Below are 15,522 nucleotides of genomic sequence, written 5' to 3' on the forward strand. Positions count from 1 at the left end.
AGAGTGGCTAAAATGAACAAATCAAGAGACTATGGATGCTGGCGAGGGTGTGAAGAGATGGGCACCCTCTTACACTGTTGGTGGGAATGTAAACTGGTGCAGCCACTCTGGAAAACAGTGTGGAGGTTCCTCAAAAAACTATCCATAGAACTCCCCTATGACCCAGCAATAACCCTGCTAGGGATTTACCCAAGGGATACAGAAGTGCTGATGCATAGGAGCACATGTACCCCAATGTTCATAGCAGCACTGTCAACAATAGCCAAAACATGGAACAAGCCTAAATGTCCATTACCTGATGAGTGGATCAAGAAGCTGTGGTATATATTCACGATGGAGTACTACATGGCAATGAGAGGGAATGACATATGGCCCTTTGTAGGAAAATGGATGGACCTTGAGGGTGTCATGCTGAGTGAAGAGAGCCAGGCAGAGAAGGACAGAAACCATATGTTTGCACTCATAGGTCTAATAGAATTTCTTAAACAAGTATATCAGAACATTTTAACTTGACCATTGTTTTTAATGATATTGTCATCATTTTAAAATGGACCATTTAAATTATTTTACTAATATATGAAAAAATAATGCAAGAATATTAGATCTGCTGTAGTGTGCTGCTGTGCCTAAGACTCCAGACTTCTATATCAGAAAAAAATTATGTATATGTAGAATGAAAGTATTTTTTAGAACAATGTGTCCTATGACTTTCAGTTATGAAAATTATTTAATAATTTGACATAATTTAACAATTATGAAATGTTTTTAACTCAGTGCTTTCCATTAGAGTAATTGTAGCCACCTGAGTTTATTAAACATCTGAAATATGGCTAAAGAAACTATGAAATTCATTTTAAAAATTTATATTATTTTATTTAGTTTTTAAATTTAAGTATCCATAGCTGTATAAACTTACTGGTTGTTATTAGACAACTCATGTTTAGAAATTTAGGGAGGAAACAAAACTATTCAAACCACTTAAAATGTGATAAAATAGGGAGGCAAATCATGAGAGACTACTGAATACTGAAAACAAACTGAGGGCTGAAGGGGGAGGGGGAAAGAGGAAGGGGGGTGGTGGGCATGGAGGAGAGCAGTTGTGGGAATGAGCACTGGGTGTTTTATGGTAACCAACTTGACAATAAACTATAAAAAATTTTAAAAATAAATGTTATAAAATAGTATTGTAAATAAGGTATTCAATATGAAGGTCATAGATGGAGCACCAGGGTGGTCCCTTTGGTTGAGCGTCTGACTCTTGGTTTTGACTCAGGTCATGATCTCATGGTTTGTGGGGATGAGCTCCATGTAGGGCTCTACTCTGACAGTGTGGAACCTGTTTGGGATTCTCTAATTCCCTCTTTCTCTGCCCCTCCTCCACTCACACTCTATCTCTCTTTCTCAAAATACACAAATAAACATAAAAAAAGTAAAAGTCATAGAATAAACGAACCAAAAATTATTATAAAAAATTAGACAGAAAAAAAGCTTTTCTTTACTGATTGAATGCCAGAAAAAAATAATTTTCCTTTTAATTACTCAGAAAGACATTTCAGTTTCTTAGTTGTCCAGAAATCATCAGATGCCCATTGGCCTGTGATAAATATAAAACCACCAATGTAATTAAAAACCATTTAGTATTTAAAATAGAGAATTCAAGAGAAAGTAATTTAGAGTCAGTCATTGTTTAAAGCAAAATGATTATTTAAATGACTTTTCACAATGTAAACAATTAAAATCATGATCATTAACTTATTTGATCTCTGTACTTGATCTCAATAATAAATATCTCCATGTAGGGGTGTAGTAGGATTTTGTACAATGCTTTGGACCCCACAAAATCCACTTTTCCAGTTACATTCATTAAACTTAAACCAATAAAAATATCTTAATTAAAATTTAAAAGTATAAGAATACAATTGACTTTTTTTACATTTATTTATTTATTTTGAGTGAGCCCCTGTGCCAGCAGAGGAGGGACAGAGAGAGGGAAATAGAATCTCAAGCTGCCTTCACCATGTCAGCACAGAGCCTGACTTAGAGCTCAAAACAAACCCAGGAACCCTGAGATCATGACTTGAGCCAAAACCAAGAGTCAGAAGGTTAACCATCTGAGCCATCTAGGAGCCCCAATTATACAATTAATTTTAATACAAAGTCATTTTTAGTCATGCAAAATATGGTGAGGAATTCTGTATGAGAAAAAATCAGTTTAAGAAATGAATTTTTATCCCAATATGAATTCGGCAATGCCATCAACAGAACACTAACTACATATTCATTACTGTTGGATTTTGGAGTGGAAAGGTAAGTGTACTGACCAATATTCTAGACTCTCCATGTTAGATGACAAAATTAAAACAAACGAATGACAACATAAAGCCTCCTACTTTTTAATCTATTAAGAAATAAGTCACAAGAAATCGCTATAAATCAACATGTCAGTCAGTAGGAGCATAGAGCAATGAGAGCATGTGAAAAATCTCTAGTCAAAGAGTTTTCAAAATATCTGCTCTTGTGAAGGCAATCTTTCCCCTGGTGACCATCCTTCTTTCACCATAGAGACGAAAGAATATGCCTTTCCTACAAGAAATGTACATTCTTAGGTGAGGCCTCGGAAGGTACTCTGTTATGCATTTTTCATCCCAACGATGAACTCTCTAAAGTTAAAGTCAGGGAAATGTGCCAACCACTTCTGGTGTAGATGCATCTCCCCCAGAGACATGAGGCCAGAGAATTACCCGTCCTCTAGCAAGAAAGGAGAGGAAATCATACCAACTGTCAGTATGGTGAACTCCTAAGAAGTTACTTACCGCGTTCACTGCAAGTTGACTTTGATTTGTAATTTTTCTTTGTCAACAAAAGAATCTTGGTGTTTGGAGGGTGAAGGAACAGCCTAAACCCTGGGTTGTTGGTGTTTAGGTTGTGTGTGTGTGTGTGTGTGTGTGTGTGTGTGTGTGTGTTTAGTTTTGTTCTTACAAAATTCTCTAATGGCATACATTAGTGTTGCTCCAAATGAACTATTTGAAATGAAGCTGTTCATCAATAAGTAAATAAAAATAAGGTTTATCATGTGAAAAGGACCAAATATACTATCTAAAAATTAGATAGTCTAGAGCTCACTGGAAGCAAGATTATGCTAATATTTTTTTCTTGCAAATTTATACTTCAGCTGTTTCTTTTCTGCCTTGAATTCTCCTTCCTGTTTTCTCCTTCCTATTCTTTCTCCTTCCCTGTCTCTTCCTGTGGCTTCTTTCTTGCTCTCTTCATCCTGGTTCCCTGCCTTTTGTCTTCTTTATTCCCTTTTGTCCTTTTCTCCTCCTTCCTGAGTTTGTTTCTCTTTGTCTCTCTTTTCTCTGATTTGTCCCCATCTCTCACGTACACACAGCACATATCCCACAAATACTCATTTTTCCGGATAAGATGGAAAATGCCTATTATTATCTGAAAAGTCCATTTAAAAAATTCTTCTCTTTCCAATTAAGTATCTTTGTGAGGTCATGTTTTTTCATACATGTAAAAAAATGCATCCTAAGAGATTGGATGTTTATGTTTGCATAAGATGCCAGCTCTCTCCTACTCAATTAGACATTAAGGATATTTGCAAAATTTAAAAAAAAAGTTTTATTTTTATTTTTTAAATATGGCTATATAGCATAATCTATACATATATATTATATGCGTATTTGTATTTTTCAAAAACTATTTCTATTTTCTGTCTTTTATTTCTGAAAATAAAAACCTTATTTTTCTGTCATATATAAAAATAAATATATTTATTTTCTTTCTGTTTTGAGCTCTCTTTAAATTATCAGATTTTCTCAGATATGTACTGATACTTAATGTGTTACTCATATGTAGGATTGGGGTTTAAAAATTATTTTGAGTATCTTGGGGCACCTGAGTGGACCAGTCAGTTAAAGGTCTACCCCATGATTTTGGCTCAGGTCATGATCTCCCAGTTTGGTGAGTTCGAGCCCCATGTCAGGATTTCTCCCTTTCTTTGTCTCTACACCCACTAGCCCAAGCTCTCTCAGTCTCTCTCAAAATTAATAAGTAGACCTAAAACAAATTTTTGAGCATCTAATATTAGTGCAATACTTTAGTGTTGAGCTGGATCATTTGATTCTGGAATTCCTCAGGGCAATTTGTATAGATCCGGTGGCCAACATTCCGGGAGTTTGACTGAAATTCCCTGAGAGTTCCAACTTTGCGTTTAACAGTTGAGTCTCTCTCTGCATCTTGTTTGCACCCTCATCCTCAACTTGGCTTTATATCCCTTAGTACAGAGAGATTTGGTTCACCCTCTAATAAACCTTCTGTCTATCACTGAACTGGGGAAGGGATACAGTGCAGACATTCATGGAACCTGGGGATTTATTAATTTTGTTTTATTTTAGTTTAGTTTAGTTTAATTTACTTATTTTGAGAGCGAGAGAGAAAGAGAGGAAGAGCACAAGCAGAGGGGAGGGGCAGAGAGAAAGAGAGAATCCCAAGCAGTTTTCCTCACTGTCAGCACAAGCTCTACAAGGGGCTGATCCCATGAACCTTAAGACCAAGACCTGAGCCGGTATCAAGGGTTGGCCGCTTAACCGACTGAGCCTCCCAGGCACCCTTGATTTTTAATATTCTCCCTTATTTTAGCCACTTACTTCAATACCTCCTTCCTAAAATACCTCAGGTCACTAAATTTGAGTCCGGGGAGTTATAAAGTGAAAAACCAGTCTTTTTCTTTGCTCTTCTCCCAAGCAATTTTCTTTACTTTTCTGCCTAACAACTCAAAGCTTCCATTCTGATTTTGTTCCTATATTTAATGACAGGTTTCCTCCACTATCCAAAAGTAGGGTTCTAATGAAACCTTTCCCAAGGTGAAATGACAGAAAGCAATGAAGCAATTACTATTAATTTATATGGAAAAGTTTGTGAGCATTCCCACACCCCCAAAATCAGCCCTCTTAGGCTTTTCTGACACCTTAAGACACATCTTGCTAACAGACGCACAAAGCAGATAGAACTAAAGCCCAGACGCTCATTCATCGCCCCAGCTCTTGGGGCTGGACATGGAGTAGCTGAGTGTAGCTGGTGGGGAGGAGGCTGACCGGGAGCACTCTCACTGCCTAAGGTGTGCTTTGCCTCTCTACCCACCTGCTGCAAAATTAACACTGGACATTATTTCTGCTTTTCGCCTTTTTAAACAAAAGCAAAAATCCTCTCCAGATTTCTTTCAGTCGGGGACAACAAATACTCAAGTAGGTCTTCCGGAAAAGTGAATTGGCTTATTACAAACTTTGAAAAGCAAGAGACACTTGCATTTTATTCTCTGGAACTACCGCCTCATATAGCATAATAATTGTGTTTTAATCCAAGTGCATAAGGCATAAACATTTCTTAAAAGTTCAGTAAATATCAGCTGTAAAACATAATCTTTACCAGAATACAAGAAAAAATCTGCAGTTTATCTTTGACGCATTCTCCTTTCATATCTATGTCCTCTCCTACCAAGAAATAAAGATATGTAGAATTAAAATTCTCCATGACAACAGAGAAAATCTTAATGGATCCAGAGAAACAGAGTAAATATATTTATGAGATTAATTAAATGACAATAAATTATGAATAACTTCCTCTTTTGCCTTTGGGCAACCAGTGGTCTAACATTTCACATAAGCGTGGATTTATGTACTAATTTTAACGAATATAAATCCTGTCTCTTTTGTAGATTCATTATAAATTTTTCTCCCCTTAACAGTATGTTTTAATGTTCCCTACTGATTTTCCTGACAAACTCCCTACATCTTTAGTTTATGTGCTAAAACATTGACAAATATAATGGGTCTGAAATTTAATGATTGATGTTACTGAAAACCCTTTTTTTTTCCTTAGAGTTACAGTGTCTGAAAATTGACAGTAACTTGAGTATATAAAATATCAGTGTTTCTCTTATTTATTTATTTAATCAATCAATTAATTATTTATTTGCCTTTCAGAGAGAAGAGAAGGAACTGGAAAGTATCGATAGCGAGTGACTATAAACAGTATATATTGTTCCTTTCTTTTTGACTGAAAAACTATCATTTCTTCCTCAGATCTCCAGAGTTATATAAATGGTTCCTGAAAGCGGTTGTGGGAAGGAATTTTGTTGCTAAATGTAAGACTTTATTAAACCTCCTCAATAGGAGTCACATGCTGGGGTCTTGGGATGATCCATATTTTCCATGAGCTAAATATTGATAGATAAGTAAAGATTTGTTCTTAGTACAGGGGTCCAATAGATCATCTTTTACCCAGCTCTCCAATGCAATTCATGAATATGTGATATCAAAGTAATAGAGCTGATTGGAAAGCAATATAATACAAACAGTGGGAGAGTGGAAACAGGAGCCAAAATGAATGTCATTTTGGTAGGTAGAAATTCAGGTAGTTAGAAATTCAATTTTTGTGAATGCAGAGTGAATATAGGAAGTCCCCTCAGTCCTGTATCTATCGGATGAAGAAAGTGAGCAGAAGAGTGAAATGAACTTGAAACCCCAATGAAAACAACCCACAAGATGGCTAAAATTGCCTTTAGCAGCTCTCATTCGCTCACATGATTGGCTAGCTCTCACCAAGAGAACATTTAGTGACTTACCGAGAATCACATTTGCGAAAACTTCTATAAATGATTAATTTATTTGTTGTAAAATATCTGCTAAAGTTTATTGCCAAACTACTTCATTTTGTATATTTTCTATCTTTTGAATTTAAAGAGATTTATTTGGGTGTGCTAAAATATACACTATTAAAAATCGATTATTCTATAAAGTAATTTATATTTAAGTTTTAATGTTTCTAAAATTATGCAAGAGGATCATGGGTGGCTCAGTTGGTTAAGCGTCCAGTTCTTGATTTGAGATCTCAAGGTCCCTGAGATGGAGCCCAGCATTGGGTTCTTTGCTGACAGTGCAGAGCTTGCTTGGGATTCTCTTTCTCTTTCTCTCTCTGCCTTTCCCCTACTAGCTCTCTCTCTAAACAAATAAACATCAAAAAATTAAAATTATGCTAGATGCTTCCTTTTCAAATTGCAGCATAGAGAAAAGTGCAAGAGACATACTCTTTGATATTTATGTGGAAACTCTTATCATTCTTTCTGCTTGAATGTACTGCTGCCCCTTGGGTTTGTCTGTCTCTGCCTCTTTGTCTCTCCTTTCATCAAACACTGTATAGCTCTCTCTTTAAGAATGAGTAAACAGAAAAATACTTTGAACACACATTATCAAATATGTTCAAATGCATGATTTCCCCCCTCCATTAGCTTTAAATATTAAATTATATTTGTCTTTATTTGGTATCAAGATTATAAAGCCTAAATTAAAACTGACTATTGGTTCAAAATTTCTCTCTGGAAGAGAAATATAGAAATGCATATGTTTTAGTATTCCTAAAGTTCACTATCTATCCTGCCATGTCAGATTTGGTTATCTATCTTCCTTAGAATCCCAGCAGCTCATAAATTCAAATTCTTCCATCTTTCTTTCTTAGTAATTCTTGATAAACAATCCTTCAGATACTTCTGATTTTTTTTCTCCTTTTGATACTCCCATTTTATGATAAGTGAGTTCCCCTGTCTGGCATGTAAGTGTTGTTTCTTCTATTTCTGCCTTTAGTGTCTTTTAACTTTACTTGCGTATGTATTCCTATAATGATCACTTCTTTATGACTTCTCCTTAAGAGTCCCCAAAGGCATCTTTCAGCTCAATTAAATCTCATCAACTATATATTTTGATACTTAGTTCATCTACGGAGTTTTTAGTTCACTTATGATATTGTTCGTACCTAGAATTTCCCTTTGATTTGGCATTTTATCATTTATTCTTGTTTATTTACAAAATGTTTTAATGTTTATTTTTGAGAGAGAGACACAGAGTGTGAGTGGGAGAGGGACAGAGACAGAGGGAGACACAAAATCTGAAGTAGGCTACAGGCTCCAAGCTGTCAGCACAGAGTCTGATGTGGGGCTTGAACTCATGAACCACAAAATAATGATCTGAGCCAAAATTGATCGCTTAACTGACTGAGCCACCAAGGCACCCCCCCTGCTTTTTATTTAAAATATCATTTCATGACTTTTTGAGGGTGTTTATGTACTTACATAAGATTTTTAAAAATTTCTGTTATATTTGCTTAAGTTTATTTTTTGGGGGGCGAGGGTAGTGTGTGCATGCAAGCAGGGAAGAGGCAGAGAGGGAGACAGTGAATCCCAAGCAGCCTCTGCACTGTCACAAATGAACCATGAGATCATGACTTGAACCAATATCAAGTCTGATGCTTAACTAACTGGGCCACCCAGGCACCACATCTCTGTCCTATTTTTTTTTCTGTTTTGTCTATTATTACTTTTCTTAGTGGATTTATTCCTTTATTTATTCCTTTATTCCTCCTTTTCAATAGTAAAACAAATGCCCCTCCATACAAGCAATCTATAAAGAGTGAAGAGACGAAGGAACACCAGGAAGAGGAAGAAGAAAAGGAAGAGAATGAGGTCTGCTGATGAAGAAGTCGAAAGCATAAAAAGTGAATAAAGCAAAATTTTATTTTTTTAGTTTTTACTTTGATCTCCAACCCAACAGAACACTTTATGCACTCTTGTCAGATCTGAGCTTCCCTGGATGCCAAGGCTGCACCCAATGCTTTATACTCGCTGCAGTTCATCCTTATGCATATAATCACACATATATGCAATTCTTTAAAATAGCTTTGTAACAATACAAAGTTGTAAATTCTGTTTAAGATCATGAAATTAAAAGTGTTCATATGAAGTTTTATAAATTTTTTTATAAAATGAAATTCAATTTGAGATGTTCAAAATCAATAGAGGGAAGAGGCAAGTAAATGACAATAAGGTCATGTGCTAGTTACTTCATGGTTTGGTCCCACATGCTTTTCTCATCTTACACTATAAAAAATAAATTACAAGTTGATTTAACTTTTAAATGCAAATATAAGATCTAAAGAAAATATGGTTGATTTAAATGTTTTAAATAAAGACACGTTTTATCAAATGTGTATTGCTTTGCCTTCATATGCATTTTCTATTCAGATGATCTTTTAAACAGACTTCAAAATAAATTCTGCTAGCTGTGTGACTGTCATGATATTGACTTTATAAATTAATTTAAAGATAATTACCAACACCAGATTAAATATAAGATTAGGATGAAACATTTATGAATTTAATTTGATCCAGCACTTTTTATGCTGTTAAATAGATTTTTGTAAAACTTTTAATACCTAAGTAATATAAAATTTTTACATATTTCTTTATAACTATACTTTTCTTTCATGTTTGTATATTTATTTTGAGAGAGAGAAAGAGAGAAAGAAAGAGAGAGAGAGAACATAAATGTGGAAGAGGTGGGGGGGTGGAATGGTAGAAAATCCCAAACAGGCTCCATGCTGTTAGTGCAGGATCCAGCATGAGGCTCAATCCCACGAACTGTGAGATCATGACCTAAACTGAAATCAAGAATCAACAGCTCAACTGATTGAGCCACCCAGGTGCCTCAGTAGCTTTACTTTTGAAATGTTATTTTTGAGTTAACTATTTTGATTGTTTATGAAAGTTATAATAAAAGAAGGTAATTTGAGTTTAATAGAATCAAGAGAGCTTTCTGGAGCCATTTTCATTTACTGCCTATTATTCTTCTAACTTTATTCAGTCTTTCTCTTGGGTTTCCTACACATATGTCATTAATGACAAATAATTACAATTGATAGTGTTTCTTTCTTGCCAATATACATGTCATTAGTCATGTCTGCCCCTTTATATAGATTGATTAATTCTTCCATTAAAACAGGTAAGTAATTATGTAATAACAGGAACTCAACCATTTCTGATAACTGGAATGTGAACATTTCTTCTATTTTTTGACAAAATAGGTCAGACTTTCAGATATATTAATAATGGAGTGTCACCTGTTTTCTGGTTTAATAATCATAAGTTTTTTAAGTAAACAAACCATATCCTAAGTTTAGGGATGCTAAGGAATACATATATAGATGGTAATACAAATAAATGGGAAATGATATAGTGAATGATTATCTTAAAATTCAGAGAAAAAAGGGCCATCTGAATGACTCAGTTGTTTGAGTACCTGACTCTTGATTTCAGCTCAAGTCATGATCCTGGGGTCATGGGTCAGGGTCCCAAGGATTCTGAGATTGAGACACTCATTGGGCTCCACACTGAGCATAGAGTCTGCTTAAGACTCTCTCTCTCTCTCTCTCTCTGTCTCTCTCTCTCTCTCTCTCTTTCTCCGTCTGTCCCTCTTCCCCACTCTCACATGCTCGCTCTCTCTCTCTCAAATATTTTTTTTTAAAAATTCAGAGAAACAAGCAATAAGGTTAAGAAAGTGTCTGACAATTATTTTATTCTTTCTTTGGTTGGTAGTCCCATCAGTTTTCACTTTATAATAATCCACTCACCTGCATTTGTAAAAAGTTTTATGAGCATTTTGTTATTTGGCTCACATTTCACAATAAAAAAAATGATGGACATACTTATGAAAAAAAAAAAACCTTAGGGAACACATCCAATACATTGGATAAAATTCCAAGCAACCTAAAAGTTTAAAAATAGTTTGAGCTGCCAGATTATAGAACAGTTCTGTCTCACCCACACTTAACATAATTTTTTGGGGGGGGCGGTGGGATGGTTGGGAGTGTGGAGAGTTCTTCAAACTAAATATATCAAGAGTGTAATATAGCTTCCAAAAGGAAAGATGGCATCAAAAGGATCAGGACTTATAATACCACATAGTGATCTGGTAAAGTACCAACTTCAATCAGACAGAAAAACTTTCTGTTCCTTCCCGAAACATGTTCTATGAATCTATAATGCAAATGAACATTTTCACTACTAATATTAAAATCAGCAATTGTAAGTTCATTCTATAATTTATAGAAAGCTTATTCTCTGAGCTGCTTTTCTGTCTAATAGCACAATATGACTTTTAAGCATTTCCTCTATATTATACTGTAAAAAATATTGTGATCCGTGAGCCTCATAAGTGGCATGTTTACAAACAGAATGTAGACAGAAGTGTCCTACACATCTTATTTCCCGAAAATCTATCTAGAAGGATTTTTAAATTACATATAAATATTAAATATGCGGCAGTTATTTGTTTTGACAGAAAAATGCTTGCCATTCCAGATATGGTTCTATGTGTTTTCAAGATTCCTTAATCCAGGACATTAAAGATACTGTGTTAAATGATCAATGGTCCTGATAGGTGAAACAAAATTACTGGATAATGTTGAACAACATTCTAATGATTATAATGCTCGGAAGTTTGATAATCAGTTAAGTACTTTTATTTGCTCACCCTAAGCTCCTATTTTTATTAAATTGATAATCCCATGGTGATGGATTTGAGATTATTAAAATATGATGGTTTGCAGCAGTGAAGTCATTGCTAGTTTACATTAAACTTTTTCTCCTTGATTTTTTTTCATTTATTTCCTCTTTGTCCTCTTAGTTAGAATAAGTTTCCAATCGTTACATTTATTTACTAAATTAAATGGTTTTCTAAATTCACACTCCTTTTTCCCCCCATACCGTCATATTAGATATTTCACTACTATGAGGATTATAGTCTGCAGAGACTTTATTGAATTTAAATTTCCAAGTGATTTTCTCTCTTTCAGGTTTTTGACAGCCATCTGCTTCAGGATGGTTTTCAGAACTTGAATACAAGCATGGTGTGAAAATCTAGGGACGGAACCTTGTCCCCATCAGCACGGGGAGGAGCAGGCAGGTGAATTTCCCAGCCTCGCCACACTCAACACCAGGTGCACACAGGGCGCAGCGCCCGTTTTCTTCGCCTTTTCTCGCAGCGGACCACTTGAGCTTTCCCAGTGGTTTTCAAAAGGGCAGGTACTGAATTTAGCACATTCCAAGAAGAAATGGCCCATTCAAGTATGATCCCGCCTCTGGGTTGACTCTTCCGGAAACTGAAGCTGAGTGAAGCCTTTGAAAATCACAGGGCGTCTTTCATCGCTTTAGAAATGCCTTAACCGCTCTCTGCATCTCAGGCTCCAAGAGATGCTGTACAGAGAGCCATTCCTCTCTTTCAAACGACAGCCCTGGATTCATCAACTCCTTGACATGTTGTCCCACACTGAAGGCTGTAGCGGCACCATCAGGTAATCCAAGGCCCAGGTCAAGGGAAGCTCCCCGCTGGGCTCCTGGCGCTGAGCTGGGTTATTGCAGCCCTTTGAGGAGCGCCATTTATCTCTGTTATGTTTTCTCTTCCCCATTAGGTTAACTCCATGACGGTTAGGAGGGACTTCCAACTGAGTGAGAAATAATTTCCTGGCTCTAATGTCTTCCCGGTACACAGGAGAGGAGTCATTTTGAACCAGAATCTAAATTAATGCCGAAATCTGCCCAGAGAGGCCTCCGTGATCCCTGCAGGGGACTGATGGAATCTCTGTGGATCACTGAAGTTGGTTTTTACACAGTGGTGGGAGGAAAGAAATGTCAGAGTATTTCTGCCTTCTCTGGAACTAAAGGGTTGAACAAAAATAAATCTGGCCTACCAGTCAAAGACCGTTATCATCCTCTCCATCTTCCCTCAATTGTGTCTTCAAGAGGGCTCACCATGGCTGCCCACCTAAGGCAGATTGAATCCAAACCCTGTTATCTTCATGTATTTGTTGCCTTTTCCAAATACTAGAGTTGCCACTATTCTTCATCCATCTGTTAAAGGTTAGGTAATGATTTCTCCCAGGTGGGAAATACCTCTCCTGCTGCAAATGCGGCTACACTGTTTTATCAGATGCTCCAAGTAACATCCTCATTTTTCCGGTGAAGTTAGAACATGTATGTGCATCAGTGTTATGTTACCCTTTAAAACACAACTAATTTGCTTTAGCTATATGTCACATTGCCTGTTTCCCTATATGGCCATAGCCTGATTGATCCCATGTGACCATATGACGGATTGCTCAACACGAATGGAGACAAAGTATTGGTGGGATTTAGGAAATAGTTCAGGATGATTCCATCATTCAGAAACCTCTAAAAGATGACCTAAGCATCCAATTAAAATCTAGTTCAAGCAATATACATTTTTCTAGGAATCTGGACAAAAGAAATTACTTGAAAGTACAATTTAGAATAGATATTCATGTTGTCTTCTGTTCATTAGTTTCAGTTAATTTATAACACCTTCAAAAGAAAAGATGGAAGGCTCTATTGCCCCTGATAGATTCACCTGTCCTTTCCCAAGGTCTAAATGTAATCGTCAATTTTGTGTCTCCCTATGGCTTTCTCTTAATTCCACATCAAAAAAAAAATACATTTTTTGGCCTTTCTCATGAATGGCAGCATGCTCTAAATTTCTATCCAACCAAATGATCCAAGATGTAAAGAAATCAATTGTCTGAAATGGCAAGGTTTGATTATGATTTCATTTGTATAGTCTGTTGACTTTTCTCTGAATGGTATATTTTATGCAAATAAACTCTATTTTAAAATATTTTTAGAATCACAGAGAAATTGTAAACAGAGTGCAGAGAGTTCCTATATGTACCAGCTCCTATCATTAACTTATTACATCAATATGGTGAATTTGTCAGAACTGACAAAGTAAATGGCACGTTCTCATTAGCTCAACTCCACATTTTATTTGAATTTCATTCCATTCTCCCTAATGTCTTCTTTGTGTTTCAGGATCCCATCCAGGATAACACTACATTTACATCATGTCTCAGGCTTCTCTGGTCAGTAACTTTTTCTAGATGTTCCTTTTTCTTGATGGTCTTGACAATTTTGAGGAATTCTGATCTAACATTTTAAAAATGTGCCTCAATCTGGGTTTATCTCATAGTTAGACTGGGATTAACATTTTCTGGGGGGGCAAACATAGGAAATACTATTCATGGAATGAATACGATTTTTTTAAGTTTATCTACTTATTTTTTGAGAGCGACAGAGACAACATGAGTAGGGGAGGGGCAGAAAGATGGAGAGAGAGACAGAGACAGAGACGGAGTCCCAAGCAGGTTCCGGAATGCCAGGGCAGAGCCCAATGCAAGGCTAGAACTCACAAAACTGTGAGATTATGACCGGAGAGGAAACCAAGTGTCATGCACTTAACCAACTGAGTCACTAGGCACCCCATGAATGCCATTTTTTAATTCAATAGAGTATTATGCAAATTGAAGTGTTTAATCTATAACTCTTGCTCTTTTCAACTTAACACATCCACACTTAGAGATTATCTGAGGAGTGGACTTTGACAAAATTCATTAAAATAAGTTTTCAAAATGAAAAGTTTTAGTAAAACAAGAATTTTTTTCCATCTGGCAAAACAATATCACTCAGAATTTTAAGACATTTTAAAATGTAAACATTGAAAATCTAAAAAATAAATACATGATTAAAAAATAATATAGTTATTATTAAACTTGAGCTTAAACATTGTTGTAGGTAAATATTAAGTATACATTTAAATTTTTATTTGGAAGTATAAGGAGGACACTTCTATCAAAACTCACTAGAGGTGGGGTGCCTGGGCGGCTCAGTTGGTTGAGCTCAGGCAATGATCTCGTGGTTCACAAGTTCGAGCCCCGCATCATGCTGTATGCTGACAGCTAAGTGCCTGGAGCCTGCTTTGAATTCTGTGTCTCCCTCTCTCTCTGCTCCTTCCCTGCTTACATTCTATCTTTGTCTCTCTCTCTCTCAAAATTAAATAAAAAATATTTTTTTAATTTAAAAATTTCACTAGGGCCACCTGGGTCGCTCATTTGGTTAAGCATCTGACTCTTGGTTTCGGCTCAGGGAATGATCTAAAAGTTGGTGGGTTTGAGCCCATCGAGCTCTGCTCTGAGAGCCTGGAGCCTGCTCGGAGATTCACTTTCTCCCCTTCTCTCTGCCCCTTCTCTACGAGTGGTCTTTCTCTTAAAACAAACAAACAAACCTTCACTAAAAATTTCCTCAGCTGGAAAATGAGCCTCACAATCCTGTATTGTGAGAGTAGAGGGTAGGAAACATCACTCCCGAGGATTCACTACAAGTCAAGGGCAGTCTCATTTTGCATGACTTTTTTTTTTAATAGTTTATTGTCAAATTGGTTTACATACAACACCCAGTGCTCTTCCCCACAAGTGCCCTCCACCACCACCACCACCTCTTTTCCCCCTCCCCCTTCCCCTTTAGCCTTTAGTTCATTTTCAGCATTCAATAGTCTCTCAAGTTTTGCATCCCTCTCTCTCCCCAACTCTCTTTCCCTCTTCCCCTCCCCCTGGTCCTCCATTAGGTTTCTCCTATTCTCCTGCTAGACCTATGAGTGCAAACATATGGTTTCTGTCCTTCTCTGCCTGACTTATTTCGCTTAGCATGACACCCTCAAGGTCCATCCACTTTCTTACAAATGGCCATATGTCATTCTTTCTCATTGCCATTTAGTACTCCATTGTGTATATATACCACATCTTCTTGATCCACTCATCAAGTGATGGACATTTAGGCTTTTTCCA

This window comes from Suricata suricatta, chromosome 6 (genome assembly GCF_006229205.1).
Source record: "Suricata suricatta isolate VVHF042 chromosome 6, meerkat_22Aug2017_6uvM2_HiC, whole genome shotgun sequence".
Classification (NCBI taxonomy): Eukaryota; Metazoa; Chordata; class Mammalia; order Carnivora; family Herpestidae; genus Suricata; species Suricata suricatta.